The following is a 17,984-nucleotide window of genomic DNA, read 5'->3' as shown; positions in this document are numbered from 1 at the left end:
AGACATCTGGTCAGCATGGACGAGTTGGACCAAAGGGTCTACTTCCGTGTTGTATACCTCTATGACTCTATGACAATAGGGCACACATATGAAACCCATGATGGGTGGCGGGGTGCACAACATTCGCCTCTACAAGGATAGTTTCCTGGCTCTGGCCAGTGAGGTTTGTTCATGTAGTGATGCCAAATGTCCACGTTCTTGCAACCAAGTAACGATCATTGTTCATTGCCGTGTTGCTCTCCCATTATCACCGCTTTGAATATATTGTTTCCATGCCTGAAATTTTACCCCATTTTTGGGACGCATTCTCTCTTCGGCCTCCGGCAGATATCAGTGGCACCTATGCCAGAAACCAATTAGCTGTGACCCTGTCACGGGGAAGATGCGCATTTTGAATTTCTATGTTTTAAACATCACGCTGACATCATGGAGAAAATGTTTTAATACATCACTACTTGCCTGCAAACAAAATTCATAAACCATGGACCTAACTAGCATGGATTATTCATGCCAAGCAGTAATGATCTCTGCTATTCTTCTGAGAAATGAAGATACACTTCATTTATCACTAGTAACCCTCTCACGATAGTTATCATTCTATATAGGACTATATGTACAGAGACTTAATGTGCAATGAATACTAACACCAGCATAATGCCTTTTGTATTTGAAAAAGGAAGAGTGCAAGGGAATGTGCGGAATAAATTAGCTTGTAATCAAAGATGTTCCTTAGGACTGCTACGTGCGAAAGTAAATCATTTTTCACCCTGTCACTATCTGATCCTAGTATATCATGTACATTTCAGTTTATTTATGTGCATTTTAACATAAAAATCTGCTCCTCAATCTCAAACACACAGTTCTTCAAATCCTAAATGTACATAGGTTAAATTCTGCCTTCAACTAATGTTAAAGGATTTCATTTCAGAATGATGTATTTTTAGGAATATACCCATTGTAGGGCTGAAGTACAACAAGCCAATTATTCATAATCCTACTCCACTTGGCCCCAATGATAGGTTTGCTCTGTTAAGGCTTTCAAAGCATAGTATTCTTTAAAAGGACAAGCTGTTGAACAAAGACCACAACTGTTATGTTGCAGATTTTCTTCTCAGTAACTACATAAATATTATCCATCAATTCTATGGATTAAGATCAGCTGATGAAGTCAAGAGTGAGTGGCTGGGTCAAGCAATTTTCCTAATGATACCAAATAAGGAAACCATTGCAAATATTTTGAAAGGCCTTTTTTCCAGATCAAAAAGGAACCACAAAGAATGAAAGTAGTCAAATTGAATAATTGTAAAATGATATCATTGCAATCTTTGTTTTACTGTGTAAGACTGTAAATAAATGTTACTTGTGCTTATAACAGGCACTATCAGAAGATTACATAAAATTGACCTTTGCTGTTATAGATATTATTCACAATTTGTTGTAAGCAGCACAATCTCAATGGCTTGAATTATCTCTTTATTCTAGCGGACCCTGTTGGAGGGTGGCATAGAATTTAACAAATGGTATTAGAAGTATTATTATATATCACTATAGACTGCATGTGGAAAAATATCAAATTCTCTGTAGACTCCATAAAAGTAAGTTATCATTCCAATAGAGACAGGATAAAGTATTGAATATTTTTCAGAAAACCTGTGTGCTTTTAAGTCTTTATCTGTAATTGAATATATAACTAAATACATTGTACAAGTGTGATATATATGGGATAGCTGTATACATGAAAAAAGATAGGAAGAATTAGGGGTTGGGGAACTGTTCGTCAAATATATCTGTATTATTCAAAGGGCTTATTTGCATTAATTATTAAGTCACAGAAACTGAACTAATTTGCTACGCTACTTAGTTCCCAATACAGCCTTAGTCAATGTTCCAAAAATAGTACATTTTAATAACATGTCTCAGTGTAAGTCTATGTCTGCAGCTAGAGACATAATTATATTTTAAAACCTAAACTGTGGGAATAAACTGAGGCAAGGAGGATATCCCTATCACCAGCATTTGTATAAAAATATTTTCTACCACTAGGAATGTTGGGAAGAAGACATTGATGTAAAAAGTATATTTTAAAGACTGATATCTTCTTCTCCCCATTAGCTTTAATGCAACCCTGAATGATTTTACTGATTCATTAAAAGTAATAGACTGAGCAACATACTGACCAGAGCAACAAAATGGCAGGGACTCAGAAATAGTAAATTATCTGTACAAGTTACTAAGATGCACAATTCTTGGATCTGTTCCTGTCCATAATTTTCAATTATAATTAATGATGTTTTCAAAATTAAATAAAATTATCCAGAAAGGGGTGGCAGCATTCAAAGGCACAAATCCGTGATTATAATAATCCACATTGAAACATAATTTAAAACACAGTAGATTAGTATGGCAATCTAAATTTTTATATCTTGCATGGCATTTCACCATCCACAAACCAATTGATAACAAGCAGATGAAACTCAGGTTATGACACTTAGAGCCACAACATATATAAATCTTTAGTTATTCAATCAGATTCTCCCTTGATATTAATTTTTAATTCATGGCTTTCTATTAACAATCCTCTATAAATGCTTTTAAAATATAACATGATTCAGCTAAGCATAAAAATATTGGGGTGAGATTTTGTAATCAGTTCATTATGCAGTTAAATTCAAATATTTTCAAATAAAACTGTTGTTTCATTTGAAAGTTCTGATATATTTCTTTGAGTTTAGAAATTGAAACAATAAAAAGTGTTTCATTTTAAAGACTTGGGCAAAGGTTTTTTTTAAAAATGTGTAACAACTGACCTTCAGATTCTTTTCAGGAAAAGATACAACAACTAATAAATAATATGAAAATACTAATTTCTTGACACTTTTACTTTCAATTCCAGACTTACTGATTGAATTTAAATTTTGGTGTGGTTTATGGGTAAAACACCACTCCAAGTATGATAATGGTCTGTGTGTTCCCTACCTACAAAATACTTAAAGGCCTAAACTAGGTAGGTGCAGATAAGATGTCTCCCCTGAGTGGTGACTTGAGAAGCAGAAGGTACAATTTAAAAATAAGAAAATATGCCAATGAGATGATGAGAAATTATTTTACGATGAATCTTGTAATTCTCAACCCCAGGACCGGAGAAGCCTAATCTTAGTTTATTTATAATAGAGTTTAATAGATTTCTGTTAATCAATAGCATCAAAGGTTATAGGGATAATGTAAGTAAGATGCATTTGATTAATCATGATTGTATTAAATAGCACAGCAGGCTTGATGAGCTGAATGGTTTACTTCTGTTCCAATTTTACCCCTTGTTGCATGTACCATGAAGATTGGGAAGTATTGAGACAGATGCCTTGAATCTTTCTAACACTACTATAATATCTCAGATTTATACATAATCTGTGTCCAGTACTCACTAACTACATAGAGCATTGGTAAAGGAATTGCAAGTAGGATATCACTATGACCTACTTGTGCTTTTGCAGCTACTACTGAAGGTGATGGTAAGGCAGATTCCATTATACTGGAATGTCACATGGCAAGATGTCATCTATGATATGTCTTAAAGATACGCAGCTTGTTTGGCCTGGAAACTATGCAATATCATAACAAATTCCACTGGCTGCTTTGAACCTGTATCCTTACAGCATTATTCTCAGCCTAAAGATTACTAGTTGAATGACATCATCACTACACCACCATCTCCTCCATGACTCTCTTGCTTTCTCCTCCTTTTCGCTTTGACTGTATCCTGAATCAAGATTGTGTCCCTTCATCAGATATTTATTGCAGTCCAGTACATTAATATACCATGGCCATCTTAGTACTTCTAGGCACAAGCATCTTATCCTTTTTTAGATTTATGTACAGAAGAAAGACATCAGACTCAATTGAATCAAAATGTCATTTGGCCTCGGATAAGAAAACTTTGTAAACCAATGACAGTTAAGTGTCATGTGGATGCCATGCTCAATCACTGATATAATTAACTTTAGTAATAAATACATTAAATTCAATGCAAACATTGCTTCATAGTACAGTGCCTCTTTGATGCTTTGCCCTGATATATAATAATTTTAGTGGATGTAGGTCTAAAATAGACCGTCACCAAAATAAGTGTATCTAAGCAAGTTGCACTCTAATGTATCATGCAACATTCTGACAGTGTCTTCTAGGCATCTGCACAGGTATAGACATGCCAACACATTAAAGTGCTGGCACCCATTCACACAGCATCAATTATCTCCTTGAGGCACCATGGACAGCAAAATAACTTAGTCCTTTTACACCAAATTGAAAAGAATTGGAGAGATGCAAGGTGAGCTTGCTAACCACAAGCAGCAGCACTTAATTTATAAATTATCTGCATCGCTTTCTGAAGCAAAAGGTGAAGCTCCATAACCAACTCAACATAATTTCAAGCCCAAGCCTTCACTTGATGAATGATTATATCAGCAATTGGTCACATGTCTTTTCTTAGGAACCTCTCCTACCCCCTTTCTCTCTCTCTTCCCACTTCCAGACCCTATAATAATCCCAGGGAAGGTCAAAACCAGGCAAAGAATGTGCGTAATTCCCTACCCTAAATATTATTTGGTACTATTGCACATTTTCCCAATATGTAGCCTGCATCTCTGAAACAATTTCTAAGCTAAACTTTTCACAAAAAAATAAAAGCTTTTGAATGGTAAAACTGAAATAAAGCCCACCAAAACAAAATCAGTGAAATAAAGAGCAGGGCTACAATGATAACCATCAATTTAACTCTGCCTTCAAAGTAGGTTTTAGTACAATACTAATTTTAAAAAAGTGTTGACATACAAAGTCGAGATACTTTATTTGATATTAAACCATCTTTCAATGATTCATTTTAAATATCATCAATGTTCAGAAATAAATTTCCTTTATCAAACCCTTATTGATTTTACCTCGGGGTGGCGTCTGTGTGTCCACATCAACATGAAATGGTGCAAGGACTCTGTGCTAGTCTCCAATTAATGCTCATCACTGGTAGAGTTTGTGATTGTTAGATGTAGACCATTTTATTTGCCATGGGAAATTACTGTTGTCCTTATAGTCAGAGTGTATATTCCTCACAGTGCTAATGCCAAGGAGGCACTCTGAACTGTATGGTACTATTAGTGCATTGCAGAATGCACACCCTGTTTATTGCTGCTGTTGATTTTAACCATGCGAATCTCAAGAGTGTGCTCCCTAAATTCCATCAGCATGTGGACTTTGTGACGAGGGAGGGGAACAAGCTGGATCTTGTTTATACAAACACCCCCAATGCATACAGGGCAGAGCCCCAGGCCCACCTCAGCTCCTCAGACTACATCGCTGTTATGCTAATGCCAGCGTACAAATCACTCGTCAGACGGGTCAAACCAGTTCGGAAGCAGGTGAAAACCTGGCTGGCAGGAGCCATTTCTGCTCTTCGAGACTGTTTTGAGTGCACTGACTGGTGCATGTCCATGGAGGTGGCAACCGATGGTGATTCCATCAAATTAGAGGAGTACACAGTGTCAGTGATTTGCTACACTGTGTCACTGTGTCTAAGACATCACTTCTCGCCCCAACCAAAAGCCATGGATGACCCAAAGGTGTGTGCACCGCTGAGAATCTGAGATTCTGCCTTCAAAACGGATGATAAGGTGGCCCTAACAACAGCGCAGGCCAACATGACCCGGGCCATCAAAGAGGCAAAGTGTGCATTCATACAAGGAATAGACAGCCTTTTTCAGGACAGCGGCGACACGCAGAGAATGGAGAAGGGTATCCAGGCCATCACCAAACGCAGAATGGCATCGCCTGCTTGTGCTGGGGATGCCTCTCTCCCAGTTGAGTTGAACAACTTCTATGCATGGTTTGAGGCACGAAACAAATTGGCAGCGAGGACGTCCACCCCTCCCACAATGACCAGGTGTTGTGTCTTTCCATGACTGACGTGAGAAAAACTCTTCGCAGATTCAACCCACGTAAGGCTGGGGGACCAGATTACATCCCTGGCAGCGTGCTCAGAGGATGCTTTGACATGCTGGCGGATGTTTTCACAGACAGTTTTAACATCTCCCTGAGCTGCGCCATAGTTCCAACATGCTTCAAGGCCACTACCATTGCTCCCATGCCGAAGACGTCTTCAGTGTCCTATCTCAACGACTACCGCCCTGTTGCACTTACATCATGAAGAGTTTCGAGAGGCTCGTGATGAGGCATATTAAGAACCCACTTCCTCCTTCACCGGACACCCTGCAGTTCGCATATTGTCTCAACTGCTCAACAGATGATGCTATCTCCATCACCATCTAGCCCTCACCCACCTGGACAAGCAGGATACCTACATTAGATTATTGCCCATAGACTTCAGTTCTGCCTTTAACACTATCATTGCTCAGCACCTGATTGGAAAGCTAAGTCTGCTGGACCTAAATACCTCCCTGTGTAACTGGATCCTGGACTTCCTGACTGGGAGACCTCAGTTAGTCTGAATTGGGAACAGCATCTCCAACACCATCACACTGAGCACGGGGGCGGGGGGGGGCCCACGGCTGTGTGCTCAGTCCACTGCTGTTCACCCTGCTGACACACGACTGCACAGCAATGCACAGTTCAAATTATATTATTAAGTTCACTGATGACATGACGGTAGTGGGTCTCATTAGCAGGAATGAGTCAGCATACAGAGAGAAGGTGCAGTGGCTAATGGACTGGTGCAGAGCCAACAATCTGTCTATGAACATGGACAAAATGGAAGAGATGGTTGTTGACTTCAGGGAGGCACAGACCGGACACTCTCCACTGGATATCAACAGCTCCCCCGTGGAGATCATGAAGACTTCCAAATTTCTTGGCATATAGCTGGAGGAGAATCTCACTTAGTCCCTCAACACCAGCTCCATAGCCAAGAAAGCCTAATCTCCCAACCCAACCTTCACCACATTCTAACCAGGGTTCATTGAAAGAACCCTAATCTGCTCCATCACTGCCTGGTTCAGAGATTGCACTGGTTTGGATCGTAAAGACCTAAAATGGATAGTGAGGACAGCAAAAAAGATCATCAGGTCTCTCTTCCCTCCATTACAGATATTTACACAACATGCTGCATCCACAAGGCTAATGCTCCCCTCACTCCAACTCTTCTCTCTCCTGCTATCTGGCAGAAAATACCGGAGTATTTGGTATCTCATGGCCAGACGGTGCAACAGTTTCTTCCCCCAAGCCATCAGGCTCCTTAACACAGTATGATGACACTTTATTCCATTTACAATTTTCAGATGACTTTTTGAATTGCCGCTAAAATAGATTAGATTAGATTCCCTACAGTGTGGAAACAGGCCCTTTGGCCCAACCAGTCCACACTGACCCTCCGAAGAGTAACCCACCCAGACCCACTTCCCACCTAATACTATGGCCAATTCACCTGACCTGCACATCTTTGGACAATGGGAGAAAACCGGAGTACCCGGAGGAAACCCATGCAGATGCGGGGAGAACATGCAAACTCCATACAGACAGTCGCCCAAAGCTGGAATCGAACATGGGACCCTGGTGCTGTGAGGCCACTGAGCTACCGAAATGATGTTTTATTAATGAATGTTCATTGATACATTGTAATTTGCCCACCATTGTACCTACTATCTTGTTTTGTCAGGAATTACTGTGCTGTTTTGCTCTTTGCATTTTATGCTGCCCTATATATGACCGTACTCTCGTGTAGTTGGTATGTTCATATAGTACCTTGATCCTGATGGAACACTGTTCCATTTTTATTGTACCAGCTGTATATTGTAGAAATGACAAATGAAGCTACTCTATCTGTTTCAAAGTGATTTAGATTTAAGGTGGCGACCATCCCTATCGTGGATTAAGTGCTGTTTCTTGTGCTTAGAAAAATATACATAAATGTTCTGATTCTGAAACTGTCTCCACATCATGGTGAAAAACTTTTCTTACTAACACGTATTAAAGAAACTTTGATTTACAAAAAGACAGCTTGCAGCTTAAAGCAATCATAATGCCCTGATACAAAAATAGAAAATGCTCAGCAGATCTGGCGGCATCTGTGCAGAGAAATGAGGAAGAACTGAGGAAGGGTTACTGGATCTGAAACATTAAGTGTGATTTCTCTCCACAGGTGCTGCCAGATCTGCTGAGTTTTTCCAGAAATTTCTGTTTTTGTATCTGATTTACAGCACCTGCAGTTCTTTCAGTTTTCATAATGCCCTGATCCATGGCTATATTGCTAAATTGTCCAAGACTCCTTTCTTCAGTATAGCATTGGAAAAGAAGCATTGTGAGTTTTGATGTTTTTGGGGTGGGGGCTGGGTGGGTGATGGCTGAAAATTGAGACATCCTACATTTTTCCTATTGTAGGGTAATCATTCTTCAATTTTCTATTAAACAAAGCTATCAGGATTAGGTAACAGGAGGCTAATAGGGAAGGCAGATGAACCCAGGGCATGGTTAAGAACATGGGACTGGGATATCATAGCAATTACAGAAACATGGCTCAGGGATGGACAGGACTGGCAGCTTAATGTTCCATAATACAAATGCTACAGGAAGGACAGAAAGGGAGGCAAGAGAGGAGGGGGAGTGGCTTTTTTGATAAGAGATAGCATTACTGCTGAATTAAGGAGGATATATCTGGGAATACATCCAAAGAAGTTATTTGGGTGGAACTGAGAAATAAGAAGCTGACTATCACATTATTATAGTCAGCGGGAAGTTGAGAAACAAATTTTTAAGGGGATTTCAGTTATCTGTAAGAATAATAGGGTGGTTATGATAGGGAATTTTAACTTTCCAAACATAGACTGGGACTGCCATAGTGTTAAAGGTCGAGATGGAGAGGAATTTGCTAAGAGTGCACAAGACAATTTTCTGATTCAGTAGGTGCATGTACTTACTAGAGAAGTAGCAAAACTTGACCTACTCTTGGGAAATAAGGCAGGGCAGGTGACTGAGTTGTCAGTGGGGGAGCACTTTGGGGCTAGTGACCATAATTCTATTAGTTTTAAAGTAGTGATGGAAAAGGATAGACCGGATCTAAAAGTTGAAATTCTAAGTTGGAGGAAGGCTAATTTTCACAGTATTAGGCAAGAACTTTCAAAAGCTGATTAGGGGCATATGTTCACAGGTAAAAGGACGGCTGGAAAATGGGAGGCTTTCAAAAATGAGATAATGTGAGTCCAGAGACAGTACATTCCTGCTAGGGTGAAAGAAAAGGCTGGTAGGTGTAGGAAATGCTGGATGACTTAAAAAGTTGAGGTTTTAGTTAAGGAAAAGAAAGAAGCATATGTCAGGCGTGGACAGGAGAGATCATGTGAATCCTTAGAAGAGTATAAAGGCAGAAGGCATATACTTAAGAGTGAAATCAGGAGAGCAAAAAGGGGACATGAGATAGCTTTGGCAAATAGGGTTTTTTTTAATATACATTAAGGACAAAAGAGTAACTAGGAAGAGAATAGGGCCCTCAAAGATCAGCAATGCAGCCTATGTGTCGAGCCGCAGGAGATGGGGGAGATATTAAGTGAGTTATTTGCATCAGTGTTTACTGTGGAGAATGGCATGGAAGATATAGAATGCGGGTAAATAGATGGTGACGTTTTGAAAAATGTTAATATTATAGAGGTGGTGGTACTGGATATCTTAAAATGCACAAAAGTAGATAAATCCCCAAGACCTGATCAGGTCTACCCTTGAACTCTGGGAATTTAGGGAAGTGATTGCTGGGCCCCTTACTGAGATACTTGTATCAACAGTCACAGGTGAGGTGCCAGATGACTGGAGGTTGGCTAACGTGGTGCCACTATTTAAGAAAGTTGGTAACGAAAAGTCAGGGAACTATAGACCAGTGAGCCTGACATTGGTGGTGGGCAAGTTGTTGGAGGGACTCCTGTGGGACAGGATGTACATGTATTTAGAAAGGCAAGGACTGATTAGGGATGGTCAACATGGCTTTGTGTGTGGGAAATCACATCTCACGAACTTGATTGAATTTTTTGAGAAAGTAACAAAGAGGATTGGTGAGGGCAGAATGGTGGGCATGATCTGTATGGACTTCAGTAAGACGTTCGACAAGGGTCCTCATGGGAGACTGGTTAGCAAGGTGAGATCCCATGGAATGCAGAGAGAACTTGCCATTTGGATACAGAACTGGCTCAAAGGTAGAAGACAGAGCGTAATGGTGGAAGGTTGCTTTTCAGACTGGAGGCTTGTGACCAGTAGTCTACCACAAGGATCAATGCTGGGTCCACTACTTTTCATCATTTATATAAATGATTTGAATTTTGGATGTAGGTTGCTCACTGAGCTGAAAGGTTCATTTCCAGACGTTTCATTACCTTACTATGAAACAACTTCAGTGGACCTCACGCAAAGCAATGCTGAAAATTCCTGCTTTCTATTTATATGTTTAGGTTTCTTTGGGTTGGTGATGTCATTTCCTGTGAAGGCACTTCCTGTTCCTTTTCTCAGGGGTTGGTAGGTGGGATCTAACTCGACATATTTGTTGACAGAATTCCGGTTGGAATGCCATGCTTCTAGGAATTCTCATGCGTGTTTTTGTTTGGCTTGTGCTAGGATAGATGTGTTGTCCCAGTCAAAGTGGCGTCCTTCCTCATCCGTACGTGAGGATTCTAGTGAGAGAGGGTCATGTGTTTTTGTAGCTAGTTGGTGTTCATGCATCCTGGTGGCTAGTTTTCTGCCTGTTTGTCCAATGTAGTGTTTGTTACAGTTCTTGCACAGTATTATGTAAATGGCGTTAGTTATGCTCATTGTCTGTATAGGGTCTTTCAAGTTCATTAGCTGCTGTTTTAGTGTGTTGAAGGGTTTGTGGGCTACCATGATGCCTAGGGATCTGAGTAGTCTGGCAGTCATTTCTGAGATTTCTTTGATGTAAGGAAGAGTGGCTAGGGTTTCTGGACGTGTTTTGTCTGCTTGTTTGGGTTTGTTGCTGAGACATCGGTGGACTATATTCATTGGGTACCCATTCTTTTTGAATACACGGTATAGGTGATTTTTCTCTGCTCTCGTAGCTCCTCTGTACCGCAGTGTGTGTTGGCTTGTTGAAATAATGTTCTGATGCAACTTTGTATGTGGGTTTTGGGATGATTGCTTCTGTAGTTCAATATTTGGTCTGTATGTGTTGTTTTCCTGTAGATGGTGGTTTGGGCTTTTGCCCGAAACGTCGGTATCACTGCTCCTTGGATGCTGCCTGAACTGCTGTGCTCTTCCAGCACCACTAATCCAGAAGGTGGTTTGAAGTTCCCCATTGGCTGGTCGCTCTACTGTGACATCTAAGAATGGCGGTTTGTTGTTGTTTTCCTCCTCTTTAGTGAATTTTATGCCAGTAAGGATATTATTGATGGCCTTGAAGGTTTCCTCTAACTTGTTTCATTTAGTGATGACAAAGGTGATCCCGTAAATACAACTGGAAAATTTTGCATCAAAAATCTTTACTCACTCATGCAACAGACCAGGAATGGACAGACAGTACAACAAGCCATAGATATTAGACAGCGACAAACACAGAAAATGAAAAAACTAGACCTCACCACAGGAAATAACATCACCACTGGTACAATTACAGCATTTTAAAGGCATCTGGATGGGTATATGGATAGGAAGGGTTTAGAGGGATATAGGCCAAGTGCTGGCAAATGGGACTAGATTAGATTAGGATAACTGGTCAGCATGGATAAATTGGACCAAAGGCTCTGTTTCTGTGCTGTACATCTCTGACTCTATTTTCATGACTTGGCCAAATTGTAGTCATCTGTTCTAATGCCTTCCTCTGGGGCTTAATGTCAGATTTCATTTTTAATGCCTTAAATGAAGTATCTTGGAACATTTTTACACCTAAAATAAATATTGCCTTTTATAAATGCAAACACAGTACACAACTGGCTGTGTCAAGAACTGTGTTTGGGATTAATGCACAATACCTATTGATGCACTTAGTATATCAAACTCAGTCCTAACAGAAATGATTATGGAAGATTTTGAATTTGTAATTCAAAACTATATAGGATACATAAATTTTATGCACAGAAAACTGATGATATTTAAATAAAAATGTCAAAAAGTACAAATTATATTTGTAGGCTTTAAATTCATTTTGTAAAATACAATGGAGTATGCTGCAAAATATTCTATGTAATATTTGGATTTCAGAAAATTCAGAAACACAGCTGTACAGTTTTCAGGATCCTCTAACATATGCTGTAGTTAAGGGGACTTTTTTTTCTTTTGTCATAGTTTTCACATTAGGACCTGCAGTTTCATTGCATCACTGTTCATGTGTGATGAGGAACATGATGCATTGCAAGTCATGTCTCCAGAATTCCACATTTCCTGGCATACTTAGACACTCATTTCTGTTGCAGAAAATTGTGTTTTTCAAATTTTCAGTAATTGTTCTTTCACTAGTTGACTCAGTTCACCACAAGTTAGAATGACTGGCACGCGCACACACACATGCACATTGCTGTATTTGCAGGTGGACTCCCACATTCATCTGCACATGAATCTCACATGAAATAAACTATTGCTTTCAGTCACCAATGCTTTCCAAAAATAGATGCATGTGATATTAATATATTCCTGAAGTGCATAATTTCACTGATTCATTGTGAAACAAAAACAGATCAATTTGAAAACTCTCTCATCCTCCAGATTACCACAACCAATAGAATATTTTTATCCAGCAAGTGGAACAGACACAGCACTCACTGTCTTTGATGGTGATTAAATGGAAGACAATGAATGATTTCAAAAGGAAATTAGATGGGCACTTGAGGAAAATAAACACTCTGGGATAAGACAGGAAAATGGGACTATTGTGATGCTCTACAAAGGAGGGTGTGGATTCAATGAGCCAAACAGCAACTTGTATGTCATAATGATTTTACAACAAAAATTTACATATATAATTATGTTTAACCCTTTTCACATAGACAAATGACCAAAGTTGCTTGAGAGGACAAAGAGATTTTGAGCCAGGGATGACACTGAGTAGGTGACTTACTCAAACAGATGAGTTTTACAATGGCTTATAAGGAAGATTTTAGTGGAAAGGTGAATGCCAGATGGAAAGGAGGATGCAAAAGGAACCCAAATCATAGGAATAGAGGGTTCAGCGGTGGATGTGGCAGTTCTGAAGAAGTTTACAGGAATTTGATAGAGTTTTGACTGAGCTAATGTTTAGTGAGGGTGGAGAATTGGAGGTTGGCTAGGTACCCATTGAAATAGGCTGAATGTGACAAATGCTTGGATGAGGGCTTTAACAACAAGTGAGCTGAGATGGAATGGGCAATGCTGTAAAGGTGCAAGTAGATGGGCATTTGTGACAAAGATGATATACAATGGAGGCTTAGCTCATTCCAGAATGGAACACTAAGGCAGAAAATAATATGATACACCCAAGACAGTGGCTAGTTCAGAGAACAGAATTGATTATTGTGAAAGAAACAACAGTTTCGGTGATACAAATGTTAAGGAGAAAATTTCAGCTCATCCAAAACTTGATGTTGGACATGCAGTTTGACAGTACATATAGAATGGAGGAGTTGAAAGAAGTGGTTGATAGCTACACCCAAATGTTATCAGCAATGACGTAAAACTGAATTCATTTCTATGATTTATGTAGCCAATGAGCAGCATATAAATGAAATAGTGGATGTGACCAAAGATGAATTTTTATGGGATTTTCAGAGGTGACGGTGCTTCAGGTAGGAAGAGAAGAAATAAGTAGAGATTCTGATGCCACAGCTAAAAGTGAAACTAAACTGTTTCAATCTGTTAAGCTGGATAACAGAAGAGAGGAGCTACAGGAAGATAGGACATTTGAAAGGCCACAGGAGGATAAGGAGATATTATCACTACAGTTGCTTTCACAGGAATATGATTTGCCATTTTGGCCTGTTCTGATTTTCTATATCTCTATCAAATGTAGTGAGAGCAGAGAAATCTAATTGTTGAGATTCAAACTGACAGTTGCTGGGTAGATGTCCTGGATTTGGGAGACAATCACACAGGACTTTTGAATTGAAAGGGAGATCGCACATGGAGTGATTGCAAGGATATGGGGATGGAGGGGGTTTTTTGATGGGCTGTGTGGGGGGTTTAGTCATTGAAGCCAGATTTGAAAGGGAGACAGAGAGGAGAGAACCATTAGCAATGTAAGCATGGGGCACTGATATGTGGTCAGGTTCTCCAACCTATCCTGGTGAGAGTGTGCTGAAGGGAACAGCTGCTGGGCCTGATGGTTAAGATCACCTTAAATAGGGAAGGGTGAAAAACAGGCAACTGGGTCAGGCCTAGGCTTGGGATAGGGTGGAATTAGAATGCAACAAGATTACATAAGTCTTTAGAACCTACTAATTTAATCCATAATTCAGGACTAATTGTTGGGTATTGTTAAGATCTGACATTCGCAGGTGAATTAAGTCATAGACCAAACTTCCTAAACAACAGAATCGGCGCATTGCAGAAAGTAAATTGCTCGGTGCGGCAAAGTCTCAGATGTGAAACCATCACATTTCTTAAAATAGAAACATACAACTCCTTTCTTTTGAAAGTTGATAAAACACAAACTTCCTGGAAACATGAGCAGCGATTAAAACCCTGGCCGTTGAGATGTGGAGAGTAGGTCAGAAGAGCTGGGTTTTGAATATCCTCCCTGACTATTAAACAGCAGGTGTAATCCAAACTGCTCCATGATAAGCTGCAAGAGATTCCCCGCTTTGTGACAAACCGGTACCTCTTGAGGTTTTCCCCAGCTGTGGGCGCAGTTCGCCTTGTGCACTCACGCTGACAGCTCGCTTTCTTAAATCAAAAGTCTGAGAAGATCATTACACTAAACGTATCCCGGTGCTTCACGGCGTATTAAACACGACAGTTTAAAAAAAAATGAGCAAAATCTGCAAGCGAGGAGTAGCGACGGGAGCCCCAGAGCGCTCAGAGAGAGAGACAGGAAGATTGACAACCTCACTCCCGCTACTCTGTCCAAGCTGAGGGTTTTTCTCTGTGGCTGTGCTGTACTGACCTAGTGCCTCGCTGCAACAATTCTATCAAAGAGGGTGCAGTTTGTTGTATTTAAACGAAATACCTCTGGATCCCTTCACCGATGTATCGGCTAGCTCTCCCTCTGCATCCCTGCTGTCCTCTCAGGCGGTCCCACAGCCTGGCTTTTTATGTATATATTGTTCCTGCTGGATGGCGGACAGAACGGAAGTAAAACCTCCAAGTATGTGTCAGCCCTATCAAAATTACTCACAGGAGGCTCTTTCCGAGCGAGTGCAGCGTTTCTTCCTTTCCACTTGTAAAAAGAAGCCGTTTCAGTGTTAGTTTTCATAACTTGGATTTCTTACCCGTATTCTTATTACATCGATAATAACCCCCGTGCGCAGATATTTGCTTTGAATATGAGTGCGAGAGAGAAGGCTTCCAAAGAATGTGCCATGATCGCAACATGCTACCGGTATTGTTTTTTTTACACTTCTCCCCTTCCCCCGGCTTGAACCCCTGACTAGTGGGAACTTCACTGACTGGCACGAGTCACCCCCAAGCACCGCTTCCCGGTGACAACTTTTCACTCTCAAGTGAGCGACTATTCAACTGTGGGAGGATATGACTGAGAACCTTGTGGGATATCCACACACGTGAGGGTTATTGGACAGTGGTAGATCTATGGGAGGCGGGGTTGCTGCCTCATTTCCCTCCCCCCCACCTTTCAAAGAGACCAGGATAAATTCACACAATCAAACTGTGTAAAAGGAGGCCATTTAACTCATCAAGCTTGTGCTGGCCCTCTGCAAGAGCACCTCATTGAGTTTTACCCGCATTGCCTTTATCCCCAGACCCCTACTTACACTTCAGATAATTCTCGTGAAAGCCAGGATTGAATCCGTCCCTACCACACTCTTAAGTGCTGCATTCCAGATTCATTTGCAAGATTTCCTGCATTTGCCTTTGCTTTTTAAAAAAACTTTCCCCTCATTTCAAGATTCTCTGGTTTTTGCCCCTTCTACCAATGGGGACACACTCGTGTTCTCCATTTTGCCCAGATCCCACATGATAGTAAATGTATCTAGCAAATTTCCTCTCAAGGGTCAGTGTGGACTTGTTGGGCCGAATGGCCTGTTTCCATACTGTAGGAAGTCTAATCTAATCTAATCCTCTTTTCTCTGAGGAGAACTGCCCTATTTTTTAAACTCTACCCATATAATTGAAGTCCCATTTCCCTGGACCTACTCTTATAAATCAATCTTGCACCCTCTCTAATGCATTCACATCATTCCTGAAGAGTGTCATGACAACTGATCAGAACATCGAAGTACCTACTGCCGTATTGAATTTATATTTACATTAAAAACTTACAGTGGCAAGATGTCTGCAGATGTTAACTCATTGGCCACATGAAATGTTACATCTTGTATGGTGTCATGAAAACTTTAAAGAGGACTTCAAAAAGAGAAATGTACTGCAAACATCTATGAGTTATGTCAGACTGGAGAGATGATGGGAGAAAAGAAAGTATTCCGAGTGAGAACCCTGTTTCTGTTTTCCCTTTTCAAGTCACACAGGTACAGGCATTTAAGGCAAATTTCAACCTGGGTCTGTGGGTGCTAGTGGGTGAAGGTTTGTGCTATGAGTGCCACGCCTGAGAAAGCTATTAGTCATCCCTATGTTGCAGATAAAAAGAAAAGATGGTTCTCACTTTGCTGGAAAGAGGAAGTAAAGTTTCCAAGAAACAGGATAAAAGCATTTTAGATAACCTGCAAAACCAGGCATCTCAAAAACAGCAACTTGCAACGCTACTGGGATCACCCATTATAAAAGATGTCACATTATATAATCTATTTATCATGAAGAATCCAGAAACTGAAATGCTTATCTTTTAATTTTTATCTTTTGAGGGCTCATTCCCTATTTCTAATTCAATAACGTATTGTGACATTATTGTTTCTGGTGCTTAGTAACTGATCAATTCACTTTCTCATTAATGCATGAAAACCTGGTTAAATTTAAAACTTGAATTCATCTGGTCTGGGAGAAAGGCAGCCAGAAAGGAAGGGATCTTTTCAAAGTTAGGTTTGTTGCAACCAACCAAAGGGGTGGGAGAGAAAAGAAGGGGAACCAGTTCATCCCTTCTCACCTAGCAGTTTGTCAATTTGAGCTATCCCATCTGCAACCATACTAAATTGATTTGGTGATGCTGGTGTTGGATTGGAGTGTACAAAATTAAAAATCACACAACACCAGGTTATAGTCCAACAGGTTTATTCGGAAGCACTAGCTTTCGGAGCACCGCTCCTTCATCAGGTGGTTGATTTTTAACTTTATATTAAACTGAGTAACCTCATCCAAAGAGTGGTCTTAATAAGAGTGAGGCCACGAATTGGAGGCAGTACTCCAGTTAAGGTTGTCCCAGTGTTTGATAAAGATTCTCTCTAACTTCCCTGTTGTTATTTAAGGTTGGGAAAGTGTTAATGCTGAGGAGTACTTTATAAGCTGTCAAATATGAATATATATAGAAACACAGTTGGGAGACTAGCTTTGGATCTCTAAGAAAGTAGAGCTACCTTCCAGGTGTCCCTCGAAAGCTTAGCCATTCGGCTCCTCACCTTATTACAGCCTTTGTTCAAGCACAGATATAAGAACTGAATTCCAGGGGCAAGGTAAGAGTGATCACCTTGATATCAAGGCCACACTTGACTGAGTGTAACATCAAGAAGCCCATGCAAAACTAGAGCCCAATGGAAATCAGGGGGAAATCAATTTACTGGTTGGAGACGTAGCTGGCAGATAGGAGGATGGTTCAGGTTGTTGAAGATCGGTCATCTCGGCTCCAGAACATTTCTGCAAGACCTCATCGAGATAGTCTTTTTGGCCCAACCATCTTCAGCTGCTTCATGAATGGCCTTCTCTCCATCATTAGGTCATAAGTAGGGATGTTTGCCAATGGTCGCACA

At 40.3% G+C, this 17,984-nt stretch overlaps 1 protein-coding gene across 2 annotated transcripts in view; it reads right to left on the bottom strand.

Annotated features, from left to right (window-relative positions):
* The window catches only part of LOC132820398 (serine/threonine-protein kinase PAK 3), a 239,263-nt gene extending 224,073 nt beyond the window's left edge, over window positions 1–15,190 (bottom strand). Inside the window, exon 1 of one of the 2 annotated variants that reach the window (XM_060832488.1) lies at window positions 15,119–15,190. The gene's annotated coding sequence lies outside the window, so the exon portion shown is untranslated. Of the gene's footprint in view, window positions 1–15,055; window positions 15,077–15,118 lie in introns of those variants that run through there. The other variant, XM_060832489.1, reaches the window with a different exon arrangement.
* Window positions 15,191–17,984: the final 2,794 nt, after the last annotated feature.

This window comes from Hemiscyllium ocellatum, chromosome 11 (assembly GCF_020745735.1).
Source record: "Hemiscyllium ocellatum isolate sHemOce1 chromosome 11, sHemOce1.pat.X.cur, whole genome shotgun sequence".
Classification (NCBI taxonomy): Eukaryota; Metazoa; Chordata; class Chondrichthyes; order Orectolobiformes; family Hemiscylliidae; genus Hemiscyllium; species Hemiscyllium ocellatum.
Note: the sequence above shows the minus strand (reverse complement) of the source record. Positions and strands in the feature narration are given on the sequence as shown.